The 23,506-nt window shown below is 37.0% G+C and overlaps 1 non-coding gene across 4 annotated transcripts in view; it reads right to left on the bottom strand.

Annotated features, from left to right (window-relative positions):
• Window positions 1-22,795, bottom strand: part of PCNX4 — a 41,406-nt gene extending 18,611 nt beyond the window's left edge. The window contains exons 1-8 of one of the 4 annotated variants that reach the window (XR_115698.4): window positions 22,314-22,795; window positions 11,537-12,281; window positions 8,578-8,757; window positions 7,972-8,486; window positions 7,625-7,725; window positions 7,377-7,499; window positions 3,528-3,888; window positions 779-882 (exon numbers count right to left, since the gene is read on the bottom strand). This is a non-coding gene — a transcript (pecanex homolog 4 (Drosophila)). The remainder of the gene's footprint in view (window positions 1-778; window positions 883-3,527; window positions 3,889-7,376; window positions 7,500-7,624; window positions 7,726-7,971; window positions 8,487-8,577; window positions 8,758-11,536; window positions 12,282-22,313) is intronic. The other 3 variants (XR_001306411.2, XR_001306413.2, XR_002335510.1) reach the window with 3 other exon arrangements.

Here is a 23,506-nt window from a genome sequence, read left to right as displayed (position 1 = left end):
TTAAGAGGTCAAGGAAGAGAAAAGGAATCATCAAAGGAGGCCGTGAAACAAGTCAAGAGATCACCTGTGTCAAATGCTGATGACAGATCAAATAAGATCTGATCTGAGAATTAACCACTGGATTTAGCAATGCGACAGCCATTGGAGACCTTGACTAGAGCAGTTTTTAGTGGGGTAATAAGTAATAGAGTCAAAACCCCAGAGCAAGTTGAAGAGAAAATGGGAGCAATCAAATGGGAGACATGATTAAAAGTGACTCTGGTAAGGCATTTTGCTCTGCAAGGAAAGAAAAAAACAAACAAAAAAACAGATTACTAGCAGGTAAGGGCAGTGGGATCAAAAGAAGGTTTTTGCTAAGTTGAGAAAGCTTATACGATACAGGAATGAAGAAAATACTACTGAGCAATGTTTTTGAGATGCTCAACTAGACAGGGATAAAAAGAATAAGACTGGATGAAAAGGGGCAAGTGTATTTTGTTACTATGCTCTATTACACGTCAAATACCAGTCTGCCTATCAATATGTGCATATTGAAATACACTTTAAAAAATCCCTAGGTTTTGAGGGCACAGTCTCTAAGACTAGCCTGCTGCGGCTCCCTTTGCCTGGCAAAGCTTTATTAGCTATCTTTTTCTCCTTCACTCCCCCAAAAAATCCCTAGGTTTTTTTAATAGGTAGTTAAAAGATACTCTTTCAAAGTGAGCTATTAAGTGTTTGTGTGTGCAAAACAAATAAAATTTTCACACATGTACTAGAGAGGTTTCAAATGCACACTGACCTTAATGTTAAGGCAGCAATAAGTATAGCCACACTCTAGAATCATTATCCATATCAAACGATCCTGAAAACGGCCCAAGTAATGAGATCCGGGTAAGATGAGACCTGAAACAAATTAGAAAAAAAAAAAAAAAAAAAAAAGTGAGTGACTGTTCAAGCTTATTTTATTTTACCATGTGAGTCTTTAAAATTGATAACACATGTGGAACTAATTCATATCTCTTTCTACCCTCTTTTTATATTAAGAATACAAAAAACTTCATTACATATCAGGGGGCATTAAATTAAGCTCTTTACAGGAACAGCTGGAAGATAAAATCTATACGTAATAATACATAAGAATTCAAGAATATATTTTCCAGAAAAACAACAAATTAGAACCTGCTATATAAAATCCTAAATACATGTTAACTATTTTAGGAAAACAAATTAAATATATTAAAGCCAACTTCACATTATTTAAAACATTTTGTACATTTTTACATACATGCATATAGAAATGTTTCGTTGTGTTAAAAATTTACATAAAATGCTATCTACCAACTGTGTAAATGCTCTTAAAACTTAGTTTTTCTCTCAATACTGTCTCTGAGATATTACGTTGACTACAAACAGCCCAAAGTCATTTACTGTAACTGTACTGAGAATTCATTACATAGCTGAATTTAGTCATTTTCCTGTTAATAAACATTTCAAATGTATCCAATTTTTCACTGGCATAAATAATGCTGTAGAAGTGATCTCTGTGCCAAGTCTGTTTGTATAATGCATTATGTAGAGAAGAGCTAACATAGCAGAACTGACTGCCATCCTTTGAAAGGCCTGCTTACCAGGTTGTCCCATGGTTGGCACCTGGGCACTTGTATTTCAAGAGTTCTCACCACCCTAACTGGTAAACAGTCTCTCATTGTGCCTAGCCTGTGCAAAGAACACAGTTTATACTGAACACACTCGCTTTCCTTTTGGGAGTCTGGAATTTTGGTGTGTGGTAGGCAGAGGGTGCCTACATGACCAGCCTTCAATGAAAGCCTTAGGCATTGAGTCTCAAATAAGCTCCCTGGTAGTTAACATATCACACACACTGTCACAATGAATTGTGGGGGAATTAAGCATGTTCTGTGTAACTCTGCTGGGAGAGGTACCTGGAAGCTTTCACCTGGTCTGATTTCATGTGACTTTTCCTTTGCTGTATTTGCTCTGTATCCTCTTACTATAATAAATCTTAGCTATGAGTACAACTATATATTGAGTCCTATGTGTCTTCCTTGAAAATCATCAAACCTAGGAATGGTTTTGGGAACCCCCAAAATACATGTACGAAAGTTTCTCTACAACTGGAATCACTGAATCATGGATTCTAAAACTGGAATCCCTACGCCATGGAATACATACGTCTTTACTACAAACTATTATGTTTACTCTTCAAGGTGGTTGTATGAATTCACATATTCCCATCAAGCAGGGTTTAAGAGTTCCCGTTCCCCATTCCCTAGCCAATACTTGTTAATGTCAGCTCTATTTTACATTTTTGGCAATGAGATGTGTGTGACATGTTACCTCACTGTTTTATTTTCTCCAGGAAATACTTTATAATACACTTGTTGGTTGAATATAATTGTTTTGATGATAAAGTATAATTACCACTTTATTACTAAGGTATTTATTATTTCAGATGTGAATTTAACCTCATAGGTTATTTTTAAAGTGGCATTGCACCATATAATAAAAATATTGGAAATGGATAAAAGTATTAAAAGTGTAGTTATTTCCTATAAGGGAAAATGATTAGTTATAAAAAAATTTGTATCATAAAGTTTTTCCTAAATTATCTCACATAATAGATAATAAGCTCAACCCAAGTAAACATATCATTAAAATTCTAATTTTAAATTGCTACTCTCTGCCAGGAGTCAGTCTGCCAGGAAGTCATTGGACATATCTAAAACAATTTCAGGGGCTAAGGCATATGGAATGAGACCACACACTACTGTCATCAGCTTGTACCTTATCTAAAACCAACCTTGAGAAGTGTAATATAGTTGAATTTACAGTTAGTGTATGGTAAAATTAAAAGATTATCACAAAATTATATTTTCATTCTTTATGGATCAAAGCTATTATCTACTTGATATAGCTCATTATAAATTCATGGAAATTTTGAAAGATAAGGTGTTTTCATGTTTCATGGTGGGACTATAACCTGATTTTATTCAAGAAAATGTTTTTTAAAAAATTATCAAATCAGGAATTCCAGTTGTGGTGAAGCAGAAATGAATCCAACTAGCAGAAATGAATCTATGAGGATGTGAGTTTGATCCCTGGCTCCACTCGGTGGGTCGGAGATCCAGCATTGCCATGAGCTGTGGTGTAGGTCCAAGACATGACTTGGATCAGGCATTGCTGTGGCTATGGTGTAGGCCAGCAGGTTTGGCTCCGATTCAACCCCTAGCCTGGGAACTTCCATATGTTGCGGGTGTGGCCCTAAAAACCAAAAAAAAAAAAAAAAAAAAAAAAAAAAAGGTCAATTCATCTTAATAAAATTTTCACTTAGTATTTCTATTTTATAACTTTATTGACCTTAAAATAAGGAGATATACTTCAACTTTGTGTTTAGTCTTTATGCCTATTCATCAAAGTATCAGAATCTGTATAACAGTTGGATCAAAAGACTGCTTTTCTATGTGTTTTTTTTTTTTTTTGTACTTCAAATACATTACTGAGGATTTCTTAAGCACAACCCATTTACTTACCTAAACTTCCAGCTGCCATTGCAGACTGCAGTGCAGTGGTCAAACTTGGGACCATCTGGTAGTAATACACTGTATCTGCACACACGCAGGCTGTGGTGCCCACCACTCCTGGCCAACTCTGAACAGGTCGAGGAAACCCCACCAGGAACAAAGGAAGGGTGAAGAGGGGGAGTAAGGGGGATGAGAGTAGTGTAGAAAAAACTATTAAGAGCAACATGAATGGAGAGAAGACAATGTTGAGTATACATAAAGTGGTGGTTGATTTTCTACGTTTTTTCTCTGTCCAGGATGCCAAAAGTACAGTCACAGCAAACTGCAATTTAGAGATAAACTGAATCAGACGATCACGCATGATACCAACCTGTAGAGACATAAAAATAATTTTTTAATTCTTAAATACGTTTCATGGATCTTCAAGATCACATTAAGAAAACCTATGTAATTTTACTGTTGCTCCAATATTTTTGAGGAAATAACCCTTATATTAGATTCTTTGTGACTTGAAATAGAAAATCTGATGAGACCTATAACAAGAAGAGAAACTGAGTAAGTTATTTAAAAGATACCCAAAGAGATTAGCAATGAGATCCTGCTGTGTAGCATTGGGAACTATGTCTGGTCACCTATTATGGAGCATGATAATGTGAGAAAAAAGAATGTATACATGTATGTGTAACTGGGTCACCATGCTGTGCAGTAGAAATTTGACAGAACACTGTAAACCAGATATAATTGAAAAAAAATTAAAATAATTATTAAAAAAAAATACCCAAAGAGAAAAGCTGAGGCCCAGATGGCTTCCTTACTATGAAATACTACAAAATATTTACAGTACATACTCAATGCTACTAACATTTAAGAATTATTGGTATGAAATTCCAAACTCATTCTATGAAATCAGTTCTGTTATCTAAACCAAAGGTATGAAAGAAAAGAAACCTACAGATATTTGCATCACACAAAAATTCTCATCAAAACACTAGCTAATTAAATCCTGTAACATAAAGACAAGACTATGTACCAAGACTGAGTGAGATTTATTCCACATATGCAAAATTGGTTTAACAAGTGAAAATCAACATATTCCATCATGTTAATAGATTTAAGAACCAAAACCACATGACCATTTCTACACATAGAAAGGGCATTTGACAAAATCCAACCCCCTTCTTGATAAAAAGATTTAATTAGAAATGGAAGGGAACGCCCTTCCTGATAAAGAGCATCTATGAAGAATCCACAGCTGATGTCACATTTAATGGTAAAAGACTGACACCAACTTAATGGAGAACATAGTATTTCCTCATAAGATGTTCACACTTTTATGCATTTTGTTCACCTTTATACTGGAGGTTCTAGCCAGGGCAATTAGGTAAGAAAAAGAAATAGAAGACATCCGGATTGGAAAGAAAGAAGCAAAACAATCTTTACTGTATCTAATTTGCAGATGACATGATCTTATATACAGAACATCCTAAGAAATCCACTAAAAATCTATTAGAAACAATAAAATACTTCAGTGAGGTTTCATGGCATAAAATTAACAAGTCAATTGCACTCTATATTTGAGCAATAAAACCCCCCCAAATGAATCAGGAAAACAATCCATTATAACTAATTAAAAAGAATAAAATAGGGGATTTCCTTTGTGGCGCAGGTTAAGGATCTGGCATTGTCACTGCAGCAGTGGGGTGCAGGCCCCCCTTCCCTCCAAAAAAGAGTAAAATACTTAGGAGTAATGTTTGATCAAAGTATACAACTTATACACTGAAAACTACAAAACATTACTGAAAGAAATTAAAGAAGATATAAATAAATGTGAAGACATGTCATGTAGATAAGTAAGAACTAATATTTTTAAGATAGCAATATTCCTTAAATTGATTTACAGAACCAAGGCCATCCCTATCAAAGTCTCAGATGCCTTTTTGCAAAATCTGAAAAGCCTAAGCCAGTATTTCTACGGTAATGCAAGGGTACTAGAAGAGTCAAAACAATCTTGAAAAGAGAAAAAGTCGTAAGACTCACAATTACCAATTTTAAAACCTACTACAAAGCTACTGTAATCAGGACAATGTAGTACTGGCATAAGGACAGACATATAGATGAATGCAGAAAAAAAAATGGGAGTCCAGAAATATACCCTTACATTTGTTGTTTTATTTTTGATAAGGTGCCAAGAAAAGTCATTGAGGGAAGAATAATTTTTTAATAAATAGTGCTGGAACCATTGTTTATTTATATACAAAAGAATGGATTTGGAACACCAGCCCACATCGCATACAAAAATTAACTCCAAGTAGATTATAGACCCAAATATAAGAGCTAGAACTGTAAAACTCTTAGAAGAAAACATGATAAATCTTTATGATATTGGAGTAGGCAGTGTTTATTAGATATGACACCAAAAATATAAGCAATAATGATATCAAAAAAAGCAAAAAAAAGAAACACATAGATAAATTGAACTTTTATCAAAACTAAAACTTTTTTGCTTCAAAGGACATTATTAAGAAACCTAGATACTATAAAGATTATCAGGAAAGCTAGACATTATCAAGAAATCTAAACCTGGAGTTCTCGTTGTGGTGCAGTGGTTAATGAATCCGACTAGGAACCATGAGGTTGCAGGTTCGACCCCTGGCCTTGTTCAGTGGGTTAACGATCCAGAGTTGCCGTGAGCTATGGTGTAGGTCGCAGACGCGGCTCGGATCCCGCGTTGCTGCGGCTCTGGTGCAGGCCAGTGGCTACAGCTCCGATTAGACCCCTAGCCTGGGAACCTCCATATGCTGCAGGAGCGGCCCTACAAAAGGCAAAAACAAAAAAAAAAAACAAAGAAAGAAAGAAAGAAAGAAATCTAAACCTACAGAATGGAAAAATTTTTACTTATCATACATCTTACCATATATCTGTCAAGGAATTTGTATCCAGAATATATGAAGAACTCTTAAAATTAACAGTAAAAAGAAAAATAACTCAGGTAGAAATGGACAAAGAATTTGAATAGATAGTTCCTCAAAAAACATACACAAATGGCCAAAAAAACCTATGTAATGATACATCACTAGGATTCAGAAAAACGCAAAATCAAAACCATGAAGAGACAGCAGTTCCACACCCATGAAAACATTATAATGAAAAAGTCAGGCAACTGTTAGCGAGAACGTTGAAAAATTAGAATCTTCATACATTGTTAGTCACAATGTATTAATAGTGCAATCATTGTGGAAAATGTTTGGCAATACTTTGAAGTGTTAAAACATAAAGTTTATATATAACTGAAATTCCAATCCTAGGTAACTTACCTGAGAGAAACGAAATCTTATGTCCTACATAAAAACTTGCACATCAATGCTTATAGCAGCATTTATTGTAATATTCAAAGCAGAAACAACCTAAATGTCTATTATTTAATGAATGAATCAACTAAATCTGATATATCCACAGAATGGACAACTATGTGATAAAAAAGAATAAAATACTGATACATACTAAAACATGGATGAACCTGGAAAACACATAAGTGAAAGAAGTGAGATGCAAAAAAGACTACATACTATATGATTATATTCATGTGAAATGTCCGGAACTGGTAAATCCTTAGAGACAGAGAGCAGATAATGGTTGCTGGGGCTGAAGTGAGAGAGTGGATGGGATGGAAAGTAGAATGGAGAATGACTATTAATGTGTATGAGGTTTCTTGGGGTGGAGAGTGTTGCAAATGTGCTAAATTAGATCATGGTGATGGCTAAAAGGTTCTGAATATATACCACAGAAATTTATTCTTTAAGTGAATGGTTTTATGGTATATGAAATACATCTCATTAAAGCTATGAAAAACATATTTACCAGTAAGAGTCTGATTCCTGTGTCTAAGCTTCTGTTCCACCATGTGTCTGTACTGGAGATCAACAAGTGCACTGCTGATACAATGACTATCTCCAATAAAGCATTTTCTGTATTCTGCCATACCTGTAGTACACAAATTAACCACTTTATTAGGCCAAATTTGATAACCTGAGTAATCTCTCAGTGTAAACAAAATCCTAATTAAATTTGGGAAAAGGAAAATACTAATAAGTGCCTATTATGATTACCATTCTAAAAGCTCTTGTGAATCCAATGGAGACAGACACAGAGTGGAGCCTTTGTAAGGCACTGTCCATTGAAAGAAATGCTATCATAGCAAAAGGTGACACTAAGACAAGAAAAAAAAGAGACAAATTACACAAAGGCAAAATAACCCCTTATACCTTATTTTATTTTGGCCAATATGGATATTTTTATAATTACATTTAAGCAATTAACTTAAAAAACCCATAAACAAAGCAAAACATAAAATAAATACTTACATGCAATATATTATACAAATACAGAAATTCTGTAATATTTTTGTATACTTCCAAAATATAATCCAAGTTTATCAGATTTTTTATCTTCCTACCTATATTTATCAAAATCCGTCTGACAACACCAATCTTCACGAGCTTTGTTTGCTTCTCTAGGAATAAAGTCACAGTTTGCACATCCTTTGGATAGAAAGGGTTCCGGAAAATTCCAAAGATATAGACACTTTGAATTTCTTTAAGTATCCATAATATTATAAATAATATCATCAAAATATAGCCAACAATAGCCTGGGGACTGCTTTTGGAAATATGTGAGAAACCAGCAAAGTGATGTAATAAGCCAGTTTCCAAGAGAGCCAAGACTAATACAATGATGTAGAAAAGGAATTCCTTCCAAGTAAACTGTTTTTCCAAACCACTGGGTAAAGTCTTAGATTTGGTTTCAACTCTGTGTTTGGTCACACTGTGTCTGAAGAGAAAACTCATCCCACTTAGGTTAAGACTCAGTAAGAACCCAAGTCCAGTCATGAAAAGAACCACACCAACAGTGCTGGGGATGAAATATGATGTTATCACTGTTCCAGAGGAAATGATGAACATTATTAACAACCTGCAGAGAGAGAGAAAAAAGATTTGCTTGAAAAGAAAAAATGTTTTTTTAAGAATAAGTTACATATAACTTTAATATTTAAAATAATTACCGTAGGTGGGTTGACATAGATGAGCCTCCAAGGCCAAACTCTAAAACCTGCTCCATTGCCCATAAGAAAAGGGCGTCAGGTGGGGGTAGAGTCCCGAGTGCCCACAGAAAGGGTAAAAATACAAACAAGATGTGTAAAATCTGATTCATTTGTTCTAGAACTGGTATATTTACCATAAACCTACAATAAAAAGAAAATATTTAAATCATACAAAACAATACATAGAAGAGGATCTTTCCAGGAAAAACAAAACACATACACCTCCCTCTTTACCCCCACCTCCTCCCTGAAACAAAAGAACACTTACAGAAAGGCCCTAGTCCCAAACTGCAAAAGACAAACAAATATGTATAATAGCCCAGAAGCAACAACAATGGTTATAATAATGGTATAAATGTACTTGCTCACACAGATACCTGGATGATGCCAGCTAATGTACTCATAATTACATAATGTATGTCCTTCAAATTTTAAAAGCAGAGAGAATCAACACAAGGTTAAAAATGTGATGCTAAATCAGAGGATAATACTTTCTATAGTGTAGTTTTAAAATAAAATTCCTTTCATTCTGAGAAGAAAACACTCACATAACAAAAAAGAAACTCAAACTACACAAAATAAGCCATAGGAAGGTCAAGGAAAACATGTAGATTTGTACAGTTTTTTTTTTTTAGGACAACACTTCTCTTGCTAACATATTCAACGAAAGGATAATTTGTGCAAAAATAATGCACACTCAGGAAATATTTTATACAAGTTCTATTTTACCCTTTCCCCCTAAATCTTTTTGTTCATAAAGTAAACAACAGGCAATAGTATATACAAGTATTTACACACAGGGATATCATAAATAAATACAAGAACACGTAACTGAAGTAACCAAACACTGTGATTACTTTTGTCTACAATTTAGCCCCAAACAGATGATTACTGTGGTTATTTTATACAGAAAAAAAATGTTTAAGTCTAAAGTTTCTGATAATGAACTTTCTGATAATAAATACACATTTAAACCTGACATTATTGCTAAGTTTTCAAATTCGGGCATTTAACTGTAATATATTTTATAGTTAGTAAATGGTAGTGGTACTAAGAAACCACTCATAAAATAAATTCTCCTCTTACATCTTTGATTAGGTGAAGAAACACGGGGTATTATAGTGTCCTCTGGCCCATAAATGCAGCACGATTAGGAAAAAAATTGAGTTGGGAGTTCCCGTTATGGCTCAGTGGAAATGAATCTGATTGGGATCCATGAGGACGCAGGTTTGATCCCTGGCCTCACTCAGTGGGTTAAGGATCCAGCGTTGCCATGAGCTGTGGTGTAGGCCGCACTCCCATCTCTCTTCTTTTATAGTTTACTATAAGCAGTCAGGAGAAATCAAGCTGTTCCTTCCACACTTTGCTTAGAAATCTCCTTAGCTATATACTCAATTTTATCACTTTCAAGTTCCACTGTCCCCAAAACATTAGAAAATGGTTCAGCTAAGTTCTCTGCCACTTTACGCCAAGGACTGCCCTTTCCTCCAGTTTCTAATAACATGAGACCTCACTAAAATTGCCTTTACTGTTCACATTCTTAGCATGCATTTTAAAACTCTTCCGGTCTCTACCCATTACCCAGTTCCAAAGCCATTTCTACACTTTTAGGTACTTGTTATGAGAGTATCCCAACTTCGTGGTATCAAAATCTGTCTTAGCCAGCTCAGTTTGCCATAATGAAATACCATAGACTGGGTGATTTAAACAATGGAAATTAATTTCTCACAGATCTAGGATCTGGAAGTCTGAGATTAGAGTGCCCTCATGATCTGGGTATGATAAAAACGCTTTCTGGCTTGCAGACAGCTAGCAGCCTTCTCACTTTATCTCATATGTCAGAGGGACAAAACAGGCTCGCTGGTGTCTCTTCCTATAAGGGCACTAATCCCATCAGACCAGGGCCCCACCCTCATTGTCCTAATTAGCTCCCAAAGACTCCAAATACTACCACACCAGAGATCAGAGATTTAACATATGAATGGAGGGCTCAAACATACAAGGTTGCCTGTACATTTCACATTAACCTGTGAAAAAGAAAGCTGCAATCTATAGAACAGAGAAAGGTCAGATTTAGAAAAGGCAAAAAAGGAGTTCCCGTTGTGGCTCAGTGGAAATGAATCTGACTAGTATCCATGAGGATGGAGGTTTGATTCCTGGTCTTGCTCAGTGGGTTAAGGATCCAGCACTGCCGTGAGTTGTGGGAGCTGTGGTGTAGGTCGCAGACATGGTTCAGATTCTTAGTTGCTGTGGCTGTGGTGTAGGCTGGCAGCTACAGCTCCGATCTGACACCTAGCCTGGGAACCTCCATATGCTGCAGGTGAGGCCCTAAAAAGATGATTAAAAAAAAAAAAAAAAAAAAAAAAAAAGCCAAGCAAAAGGAGTCACCAAACAATTCTGTTTAAAATTGCTATTTTCTATTTTACTCCTATAGCAAATTGATTTAAAAAAAATCATTATTCTATAAAGCTACTATAACAAAATTAAATAAGGTATTCTCTTTATCTTAAATCCACTCAATCTATGTATAGTATTTATGTGAAAACATTTTAAATTCTTCATTTTCCCCTCACAGAGATATTCCATCTCCTTTCACAGGTTTTAGCTCAGATGTCTTATAGAGCCATAGCTCCTTATTCAAAGTAAAACACAGGATTGAAATTTTGCTGATTTATCTTATAAACAGTTTTCTTTTTACTCTTCAATAAGATTTAATTACTGCTTCAGGATGAATGTTTAACAGAGATTAGTCCTAAGTGATTAATCATCAAAATAATGGTTTACTTTCAATTCACAGATTCACCCAATAGTTTGGTTACTTTTAATTCATAGACTCTTTGTTTTTTTAATACTAAGAAGAGTGCTCTTACTATACAAATTTAATAGTAAAGTAAGTTGAAAGTATTTGACAGCTTATTACCTGTGTGCAAGATCTACAGAAACAAAGACAAAAATATAAAGTGGTCTCATAAGAGGAGTGATTTCATAAGTATCCTGGGTTTGGAAAGTCGCAGTCTCTGTAGCTGTGTTTACAATTAATGAATATTCTCCTATACACAATGTCATCCATCCAAAGACAAATAGTAGAACAGTGCCTCCTGCACTGCCATACAGCTGTGTTACTCTATTTGGGAGCAAATACCATGTTCCAAGACCACACACTAACCCAGCAAGAACAGAATGAAAAACTGTATTGACTATATGCTTTTTGCCAGGAATTAGAAATTTGATGGTCTCAGCACCAACACAACTCGTAAATTCATGCTCGTCTTCCTCTGCTAAGATATTTGTGGTTAGCATTCTTTCTACTGTCACCGATTTGTTTCTGGCATATCTACTTGTGAACTGGATGACAAATGCAGTGAAAAGCATCAGTCCACCTGAAAGTGCTGCTGTATAATAATCTTCCAGGATGCCAAATTGGTACAAAAGTGTTCCTATTCCACCCAAAACCCATGGCATCAAAAAAAGGATAATCTGATTAACATATATGTAAGGAGGGGCACAATAGCCTAATTTGAGTCGAGGGCCTCCAAGAACAGTCTGTGGAAAGCGCTTCAGAAAGAAGTCCTGTTTGTAATCATTCAGCAGAGGAACATCTGGACTCATCCTTCTCATTCAGGATTATTCTGAAAGTCACATCCTTTTCTGTAACACAGCAGTCTCTAAGAAAAAGAAAAAAGTCGCTATTTGAAAATGTCATACTTAAAACATGGGGGAGAAAAATCCCACATTTCTCTTAGTTCCTTTAAGAGCAGGGTTTGTAACTTCACTTCTCTAGTTCCTTTCCATTGCCTGACACATACTTGGCACAAAATTAACAGTTGCTAAGCTGTTTTTTATTTGAAAAGAAATCACATTCACTATTAATTTACCTAGAACTTAGATAAACTTGCAATTTCTTATGTAACTCACATTTTCAGACTTCAAAGTCAAAGGAGAGTTCAAAAAGTCAGTACTCTCAACTCAACTCTGCTAGTGGTTTAACTGATCATTTCCCTGAGTGCTTCTGCTGTTTGTTTTTTAACTTTTTCCTCTATTACAAGGATGAGGAAAATTTTTCTACAAGGGCCAAAGAGTAAATATTTTAGGCTTTGTGGACCATATGGTCTCTGTAAGAATTACTCAACCCAGCTGGTGTTGCAGAAAAGCAGCCAGACTTAATACACACATAAGTGGGTATTAGTAATTATGTTTTAATATAACTTTACCGTATTTACCCAAAGAGGCTGTCGGCCAGATTTAGCCTGTGGGCTACAGTTTGCCAATCCTTGCTCTATACAGTAAGGATATTATCTACAATTCCTATGCATTGAAATGGAAACAGAAGTAGAAAATTGAAATACTAAGTCTAAGTCACAGCATTTAACAATTACAGTAAACTTACGATTCGGGGATAATTTAAAAAGTCAGACACTGCTAAAATAGTAGCATTTCAATAAAAAGCCATTGGTAGCTCAACCTGTAGTCGGAAGAACAATAAACTAGAAATCAAAAGACTCTGAGGGTTAGATTACATGCCTACTTCAGACCACTTCATGACTCAATTTTTAATCTTTCTGTTGTCAGTTTCCAAAATCTACCAGAACCAAGAAAACCTGAAATCATAGTAGTACTCATAAATGCTTTAGTCTACATTATTTTCATTTAAGGGACATAAAAATCTATGGATCAAATAATATAGATTCTCTTCTCTTCAAGTTTCCCCTTTCCTGGGATATACTCTTGAAAAACAGTGCCTGTCACAAGATCAGCCAGCAAAGCATTGTCTCAGGAGTTATATGTAAAGTTAGAAAAGAAAAATTAAGTTTAAAGGCATCTTCATAGAGGCAAATAGACCAACAGATTAGAATAGAGTGCAGAAATAAATTCTCATGTATATAGTCAAATACTTGAGAAGGGTGCCAAAACTGTTCAATGAGGAAAAAACAGTCTGCAACAAATAGAGCTGGGAAAACTGGGTATCCACATGTAAAAAGATAAAGTTAGATCCTTGCCTAACTAAAAAATTAACTCAAAATGGATCAAGGACTTGTGTATAAGACCTAAAGCAAAAAAAAACCCTTAGAAGAAAACATAGCATAAAGCTTTTAACATTAGATTTGGCGATGACTTCTTGGTCATGACACCAAAGGTACCCGTAGCACAGGAAAAAATGGACAAAATGGACTTCACAAAAATTGAAAAGTTGTGTGTATCAAAAGACACTATCAACAGAATGAAAAGGCAATCCACAGAATGGGAAAGAAAATAGGAAATGAATGTCCATAATACATAAAGAACTCCTAAAACTCAAGAACAGAAACACAATTTAATTCAAAAATTAACATAGAACTTGAATAGACATTTCCCCAAAGAAGATATACAAATGGCAATAAGCACATGAAAAAATGCTCAATATCACTAATATTAGATAAATGCAAATCAAAAATATGAGATACCACCTCACATTCATTAGGATAGATACGATCAAAAAATATAGAAAATACATGTTGGCAAGGATGTGGGCAAACGGGAACCCTTGTGTACTATTTGTGGATAGGTAAAATGGTACAACTGCTATGGAAAATAGTATGACAGTTTCTCAAAAAAATAAAAATCAAATTACCATGACCTTACAATTCCACTTCTGGATATATACCCCAAAGAACTGAAAGCAGGGACTCCAAACAATTTGTATGTCCATGGTAGCATTTTTTCACAATAACTAAAATGTGGAAGCAACTCAAGTGTCCACTGAAGGATGAATAGATAAACATCTATTCATGGTATAGTCATGTAATGGAATATTATTTGCCCCTAAAAAGGAAGGAAATCCTGAAATATGCTACATCATAGGTGAACCTTTAGGGTAGTATGCAAAGTAAAATAAGCCAATTGCAATAAAATAAATACTGTATGATTCCATTTATATAAGGTACTTAAAAGTAGTCAAAATCCTAGATAGAAAGCACAATGGTGGTCACCACAAGCTAAAGGGAGAGAAGAATGGGTAGTTATTGTTTAATGGGTATACAGTTTTACAAAATGAGAAGAGTCACACAGGAATAGATGGTAATGATGTTTGCACAATAATGTGAATGTACTGAATACCACTGAAATCTATACTTAGAAATGGTTAAAATGATAATATTTATGTTGTATGTATTTTACCATACACAGAAAATTCAAGCTATCTTAAAGTAAACTTTCTTCCAAACTTTCTTAAAAGAGTCTTTCTGCAATTCACTTCTACCCAACTAATATGAGTCCTGGAGAGAGCTTTTGGGCATCACGAAAGGTTTTTGGTCATTATTAAGAATTACTACTTTGAAGTACCTCTTTTTACACCATTGGAAAGTTCTTTATACTATAAAAACTTACCATCGCGTATCTTCTAGCTTCTGTCTTAGTTCTACACAGTAAGTCATAGCTTTTACTCATATGACAGCCCTACAAGTACGTACAACAGAATACTACCACAGGGCCGGGAGCTTCCTGGTGGCCTTGTGGTTAAGGATCTGGAGTTGTCACTGTGCTTGGGTTTGATCCCTGGCCCAGAAACTTCTGTGTGCTTGGCAAAAAAACAAAACAAAAACAAAAACAAAACCCAGAAATGGAACTTTATTGATTGATAGTTCAATTCTCTACTCAGTAGGTAAGTAAGAGTATGTTCCTGTGGGCGTGGGTAAACATTTTGATTTCAATTATCTAGGGAAGATGCTATCACACAGGAAAATGAGGTTGGATGGATGACCAGGGCATCTTGATAAACCTAGAAATTTCTAGGCATTTTGTGTCTGAAATTTCTCCAGGGCATCAGGTAAAAAAGCTGGTCCCTTCTCCATGGAGGCAAATCAGGAACAAGTGAGACAGCTCTCTGGGAAAGGAAGCCAGAAACTGAAGATACTTATGATTTGGCTGCACGTTACTACTCATGTTCATCTACCTTTGAGTACTTCTGAGTCGTCTGTAAATTTAATTTAAATGTTCTTACCCATTTGATGGAATACTGTGTGATTATATTTCAAACAGTGAAATATCCTGAAGAAGATCTACTGTTGTTACAGAAACACGGACAGATGCTCACAATATATTGAAAAGTAAAATAAACACACTGATGACTTCTTTCGTACTTTTAAAAACAAGGATGCATATTTGTGTGTATACATAGTCGTACTGTGTGCATAAGTAAAAAATTTCAGAAGTCATACACATTAGGCTGTGTTTGTATGTATTTTACATATAACATTTTGACACTTCTTCAAATCACCAAACATCCTCTAGAACTCTCGACCCATGCCCCACAAACACATCCTGTGCTTCTCCTTCTGGGCGCCTATGCTCATACCCTCTCCTTTGCCCAGGACGTCTTTTCCTTCCTTCCATAATTAGGAATATTAGTTAACTTTCAAGATTCAGTCTTTTTTGAAAACTGTGCAGAGTACTTAGACCAAACTGTGCCTCTCTTTTCTCTATATATCAAAACACTGCTTGTTCATTCTACTCATCCTGTAACGTGTAACAATAGCGGGCATTTATTGTACTGTTCACTTCATTATATGCTTCTTTTTATGTTTTTCTTTTCCCTACTAATAAGTTATTTGTGAGTACGGGTCAAATCTTGAGATACTCCTGATTCTCCATAACATTTAGAAAAATACTGTGGCACAGAAAGGCATACAGTACATTAATGCCATAGCTTAAATAAGGTGATCAAAAGTTGGAAAATATTAAATATTGCTGCTTAAAAAAAGGGAAGTTGGAAGTATTTACTGTTTTTGAAAACTTCTTTCAGTATATTGTCCCATTCGAAACAGCAAATCTATTATCTCTTTACTCTCAGTTTTTAAATATCTGGAAATTATCTTCATTTATTTTTCCTGTGGAATAAATACTGGCATCTATTGACAATATTATTGGCTCAGAGAAGATTCTGCCTAGAGTGGCATAGTATCCCAAAGCAATACTGGAGAGGATGGGCCTGAGGGAGAAACATGGCTGGGTTTTTCCCATGAGGAAATGGCCAGAGAGACTTTAACATGTCAGAAGTCCAGTTTTAATTTGCTCCTTGTCCCATGCTATACTTTAATTTCCTTCATTATCAGGAAGAAGGAGCTAGTTCTTACTGGGAGAGAAAAAAAGAGGAAGAACAGCAGGTACAAGAGGCAAAACAAGGCAGGAGTGATAATGAAGTGAGGTCAGAGCAAAAAGTATGAAGAGAATATAAGTTCCCCCAAGAAGGTGTAAAAGTGTTGGGGAGGACACTGGGATGGTGATTCATTTTAATGAGATATTAAAAGGCTGAAGGATATAGCATTGTTTGCCTGGCAGAACGTTTCTTGAAAAGGTGTTTATGGTCAAAGAAGTTTGAGAAACTATATACCAGACTGTCATCTTGAAGGTCACAAAGGATTTCCACAAACTAAAGACTCTGAGACATCTTTAGGTTAAGAAAGAATACCACTGCAGGAGTACTCTTTTGGTGCAGTGGGATAAGAAGCTAGTGTTGTCACTGTAGCAGCTTGGGTTGCTGCTGTGGCAGAGGTTCAATCTCTGGCCAGGGAACTTCCATATGCCACAGGTGTGGCCACCCCCAAAACCAAAAACACTACTGCAAACCTGCCTAAAACATGTCATTTGAGTTTTTCAAACTTATTTGACCTTGGGATCCTTTTCCCCCACGATCATGTGTGCACTGTTTAATGAGAACTGCTTTCAGAAACATCAGCCTGGGTTTCAATCAGGACATTAAAAATTTACCAGGTGTTGGAGTTCCCGTCATGGCTCAGCGGTTAATGAATCCAACTAGGAACCATGAGGTTGCAGGTTCGATCCCTGGCCTTGTTCAGTGGGTTAAGGATCCGGCGTTGCCATGAGCTGTGGTGTAGGTCACAGATGCAGCTCGGATCCTTAACTACTGTGGCTCTGGTGTAGGCCGGTGGTACAGCTCCAATTCAACCCCTAGCCTGGGAACCTCCATATGCCATGAGAGTGGCCCAAGAAATGGCAAACAAACAAACAAACAAAATTACTAGGTGAAGGAGAGTTAAAAAGATATAACAATTAGGGAGGAATGTCATGATCAAAAGAAAAAAAATTATGGAAATTTGACAGGTAGCAAGTACATCGGGTTGCACAGACTGATTTACAGTACAGGTATTTTTTTCTTAGTATCTTAAGGATAAAAGGGGATTGCATGACAAGTACTGGAAATTCATTCAGGCAAAAATGATAAATTGGTACTATAGACTTAATTACAGATCCTAAAATACTTAAAAAAAATTTTCTTTGTATGAAGCAACAGTTACATTTATATAGAGAGATCTTCTAAGTTGTAATCTTGATTGGGATCATTTAGCATGAAAACAATCGGAATAAATAAAACTAATTCCCTGAATGAGAATTTGGCATACACTCTGAAAGATTGTTAAAGACAGATTGATCCATTTATATGGCTGCTACCTCCAACATGTTAAGATGAAAAATGGCTCAAGGATTAGGGGAAAAAAATTAAAAACCTGTGAAAAGAGAAGTTAGGCATAAAGATGGCATCACAACAATGATTTAAGCCATATGGTTTCTTCATATGCTACTCTGAAAGCAGGCCAACAAAACAGCCAGAGAAATGTTGTTTTGTTTGGAATTCAAGTTACATTTCTTACACATTATCCAGAAGGCTAGGAAACACCAATTTGGCAATTACCCAGGAAGGAGTTCTTAGCTGCCAAAACTTTAAATCACATAAGATCTATCCTCTTACACTTTTAAGTGTACAATACAGTATTATTAACTAGTGACACAATGTTGTACAGTAGATATCCAGAACTTATCTTGTGTAACTAAAACTCCTGGTACATCATTTTACTCCCTGTTTCGAGGAGTCTGATGATTTTAGATACCTCATGTAAGTGGAATCATGCAATATTTGTCCTTCTGTGACTGGCTTATTTCATTTACCATGTCTTCAAGGCTCATGCATGTTGTGTCATATGGCAGGGTTTCCTTCTTTTTAGGGCTTACTAATATTTCATTTCATGTATATACCACATTTGTTCATCCATTTGTCACCTGATGGACACTTAGTTTGCTTCTATTTTTGGCTATTATGGAACAATGTTTTAGAGAACATGAAAGTGTAAATATATCTTTGAGATCCTGCTTTCACTTCTTTTGGATAAATACCCACAATGGAATTGCTGGATCACATGGCAGTTCTATTTTTAATTTTTTGAGGACTCTCCAAACTATTTTCAGTAGCAGATGTGCCATTTTGTATTCCCACAAATACCTGTGGAAAGGTTCCAATTCTACACACCCTCACCAACACTTGTTATCTTTCCTTCCTTCCTTCGTTTCTTTCCCTCCCTCCCTCCCTCTCTTTCGCTTTTCAGAGCTGCGCCCACAACACACGGAGATTCTCACCCTAGCAGTCAAACTGGAGCTACAGCTGCCGGCCTAGGCCACAGCCACAGCCACGCAGGATTCAGGCCGCATCTGCGACCTACACCAAAGCTCACGGCAATGTCTGATCCTTAACCCACTGAGGGAGGCCAGTGGGTGAACCCACAACCTCATGGTTCCTAGTCAGATTCATTTCTGCTGCACCACAACAAGAATTCCATCTTTTCTTGTTTTTATAACAGCCATCCTACAGGTGTGAGAAGTGATACTGAATCCACACATATTTACTGAGCACTATGGCACTGTGCCTCAACACTATTTTTGTTGTGCTTTCCAGAAACTTACTATCTTCTACTATACCTGTCAAATTTTATTAAATCTTTGCTCCTATATTTTTAATTTCTAAGAACACTTTTTAAATTCCTAAATGTTCCTTTTTATAGAATCCTACCATTATTTTATGAACATGGTCTATCTCTCTGAGAATACTCATTATTCATATGTACATGTGTGTGTGTAGATAAATGCCATTTATTTTTTGTAAACTGCTTCATAACCTTTACTTCTTTTCTACTGAAGTGTTCACTTTTTTTCTTTTTTTCAGTTTTTTGATTATAGTGGATTTACAATGTTCTGTCAATTTCTGCTGTAGGGCAAAGTGACCCAGTTATACATTTATATACATTCTTTTTTTCACATTATCCTCCATCATGCTCCATCACAAGTGATTAAATATAGTTAGTTCCCTGTGCTATACAGCAGGATCTCATTGCTTCATGTTTCTTATTAATTTGAAAAAAACTTTTACACATGAAGGAAATTAACTCTGATATATGTTACAATTCTTTTTGCCCCATTTTAATTTGCCATTGAAGCACAGTTAGAAGATGCCAGCGAGGATTAAAGATTATATTTCAGTAGTTTTCAGAGAAAGGTGGGCCTGAGAGGAATCTACAAATGTCAAAATAGGAAGCTGTTATTGGCTAAGCCAGCAGGGCAATGCCAGGTAGGACTGCTTGATAAGACAAAGAAACATAAGAGGGAGTTCCCATTGTGGCTCAGTGGGTTAAGAACCCAACGTAGTGTTTGATTCCTAGCCGTGCTCAGTGGGTTAACATCCTGGCGCTGCTGAAAGCTACAGTGTAGGCTGTAGATGCAGCTGGGATTCCATGATGCTGTGGCTGTGGCAGAGACCAAGGAATTCCTGGCCCAGGAATTTCCATATGCTGCAGGTGCGGCAGTAAAAAGAAAAAAAAAAAAAAAAAGAAACCTAAGAGGGCAAAGTGTCTAAATGAAAAGATTTTCACTGTCAAGAATGCAAAAATAATTCACAGAATGGGAGAAAATTTTGCAAATCACATACATGATAAGGAACTTATACACAGACTATAGAAAAAACTCTTACAACTCAATAATGAAAAAATATTTTAAAAGTGGGCAAAAGGATGTTAATAGACATTTCTCCAAAAATAATATACCAATGGCCAATATAAGCACGAAATGATGCTCAATAACATTACTCACTGGGGAAATGCAAACCAAAACCACAATGAGATGCCACTTCAAAGCCACCTGACTAGCTATCAAAAAGACTGACAGTAATAAGTACTGAGGAGGTTGTAGAGAAACCAGAAGCCTCAAGTGATAATTGTAAAATGGTGGTTGCTTTGGAAACAGTCTAGCAGTTTCTCAAAAGTTTAAACACAGACTTATCATATGACCTAGAATTTCATTCCTAGGTATTTACCCAAAAGAAATGAAAACAAGTCTATACAAAAAGTTGTACATGAACATTCATGGCAGAAATATTATTAGTAACCAAAAATGGAAACAACACAAACATCCATCAACAGATGAAATAAAATATGGTATATCCATACAAAGGAGTATTATTAGATTATAAAGAATGAAGTACTGAGGCATGCTGCAACATGAAAAGAACCTTGAAATCACAAATGCTAAGTGGAAAAAGCCATCACAAAAAAAGGCCACATATTGTATAATTCCATTTATATGAAATGTCCAGGATGAGCAAATCTATAAAAACAGAAAAGAGACTACTGTTTGCCCAGAGCTGGTGAGGATAATGAGAATTGGTGGTCAGGAGAGAGACTGCTAAAAGGTACAGTGCTTCTTTTTGGGACAATGAAAATGTTCTAAAATTGAATTGTATGGATTGTGAATTTTATCTCAATAGAGTTCTTAGAAAAGAAAAAGAGACAAGGTTCCCAATCTGGTTATTTTCTGTGACAGTTAATAACTAGTAGGCAGCTCTTAAAGTAGTAAATTTAAAAGGAATGGACAGGTGCCCAAATAATTAAATTACTAAAATGGCAACATCTGAACTAGGAGTCTGGCTTTGGATGCTATGATAAAGGTTTGGAGATTTCACATGGCTGGCAATGGGCACCCAATAATATAAAGGATGGTCTCTGCCCTAACTGCAAGAATGAGTTAACGAATCTAATATTATACAGCTGAATAAGAGAAATGATTGGTATAGTGCAGAAAATCAATTCGGAGGCCTGATAAATAACTTCTGATGGAGTAGACTGCATTGAAGTAAATGCTGGTCCTCGATCGACAGAGGGTTGCAGAGAGAGGGTAAAGATCAATGGAGAAGAGTTGTTCATGGTCAGGGGCCCATGATTTGACCAATTTGGGGGCAAAAGTGAAGATAAGGAGAGAATAAATACGGGAGTTTGTGAACTTCATTGGGATAACAAGGCCAACCCTAAACCATGACTGAAAAAGCCATTTTCCATTTCGCAAGTGTTATCTTAAAAACAGAATGCTAGGAGTTCCCGTCGTGGCATAGTGGTTAACACATCTGACTAGGAACCATGAGGTTGCAGGTTCGATCCCTGGCCTTGCTCAGAAGGTTAAGGATCCGGCGTTGCCATGAGCTGTGGCGTATGTAGGTTGCAGACGCGGCTCGGATCCTGCGTTGCCGTGGCTCTGGTGTAGGCTGGTGGCTACAGCTCCGATTGGACCCCTAGCCTGGGAACCTCCAAATGCCACCAGAGCGGCCCTAGAAATGGCAAAAAGGCAAACAAACAAACAAAAAAAACAGAATGCTAAAACTCAAAAGGCTAAAGTAGCTTACAAAAGAAAGTTAAAAACACAGCGGATTGATACCTCTAGCCACTAGGTTTATCTCTTGTCTTAAAAAGTGTAATAATCGCACTTCAAAGTTTTATAATGAAAAATATAATGCACAGCAACTAGAGCTGCAAGAACAACGTGGCTCCGCACAAGCCTGGAAATTAAGGCGACCAAGAAGTTCCCAGGTGGGTATCGGGAACTGAACGTACCTCGAGTCACCCGAGGGAAGAGGCTACGCGAAGGCATCCCGGGGAATACATTTTTGCAGGTAAACCCACGTTGGGCGTTCCCGCCGGGAGGCTGCCTGCGGTCGGAATGTGGAGGCAGAGAAACTGTGGCGGTCGGGAAAACCAGCTCACTGAGGTGGCGTTGGGGACCGGCGGCGTTTCCATGGCTAACGTCAACTCCAGCGGGCGCCTCCCCGATAGGAATCCAGCGCGCTCGCGGGCGGGCCGAGCGCTCGGCTCGCCCCGCCCTCCGGCCTTAGCTCGCGACTTTGTGTTCAGCTTCCGGCTGGTCAGGCGAGGACGAGCTCCAGGAAAGGGGCACTTCGATCGCTCCAGGCCTTGGTCAACGCTCGCCTGGCAGGCGACCGTAAGAGTCATTTGGATTCTGGCCTCGCCTTGGGCCCAGGAGGGGCGGCCGAGATCCATCGCAGGACCATCTCTGAACTTTGACCCTGATCGCGCCCTACGCAAGAGCGTCGTTGCCCTGGTGACGACGTCCCGTCGAGGGGTAGTGCTCTCGAGCTGCGGGAGGCGCGGCCGCCATTTTGAGAGCGTGTGGTACCCCGGGATCGGACAGATGAGCCTGGCGGCATAGTGCAACCCCTACCGCTCAGGGTCCTCTGAAACTACGTTAACCGCAGCCTCACTTTAACCGTCAGCACCCAACACAGTGACGGTAATAAATGCTCTTTAGTATCAGCTAAACATGTACGTGTTCGCAATTGCACCTTTATTGCATTCCACGCCCCCCCCCCGTGAGGATTTATGACTGCGTTTTAAAATAACAGGAACCAAAATATCCGTAAGTGAAAAATGCCACCAAAGTATCTGTTTAGTAATAAAGTAAGACAAAGTTACTGTGTTCCATCTGGGGAAAAAAAAAAAGCTCTGGTAGACTGTTAACTAGTGGGATTGATGTCATCCGGGAATCTTTATGGGGTGACCACGAAGTCCCTAGTTTTGTCACTTTAAAAGGTAAACGTGTCCGTCCACCCACTGCCTCCATTTCCCATGAAATCCCCTAAATTCTGGATACTTTCCAAGTTCCTGGCAGGAGTTCCCCAGGCAGTTCCTGAGATCTTTAAATTGGTCTCAGATGATTTAGAGGCGCCAAAAGGGGAACGTGGAAGCCAATTTGTAGTTATCGAGGTACCCGAATTTCCCCAGGTGATTGA

The sequence above is a fragment of the Sus scrofa genome, chromosome 1, assembly GCF_000003025.6.
Source record: "Sus scrofa isolate TJ Tabasco breed Duroc chromosome 1, Sscrofa11.1, whole genome shotgun sequence".
Classification (NCBI taxonomy): Eukaryota; Metazoa; Chordata; class Mammalia; order Artiodactyla; family Suidae; genus Sus; species Sus scrofa.
The sequence above is the reverse complement of the archived record's forward strand: the minus strand, read 5'-3'. Positions and strand labels throughout refer to the sequence as shown.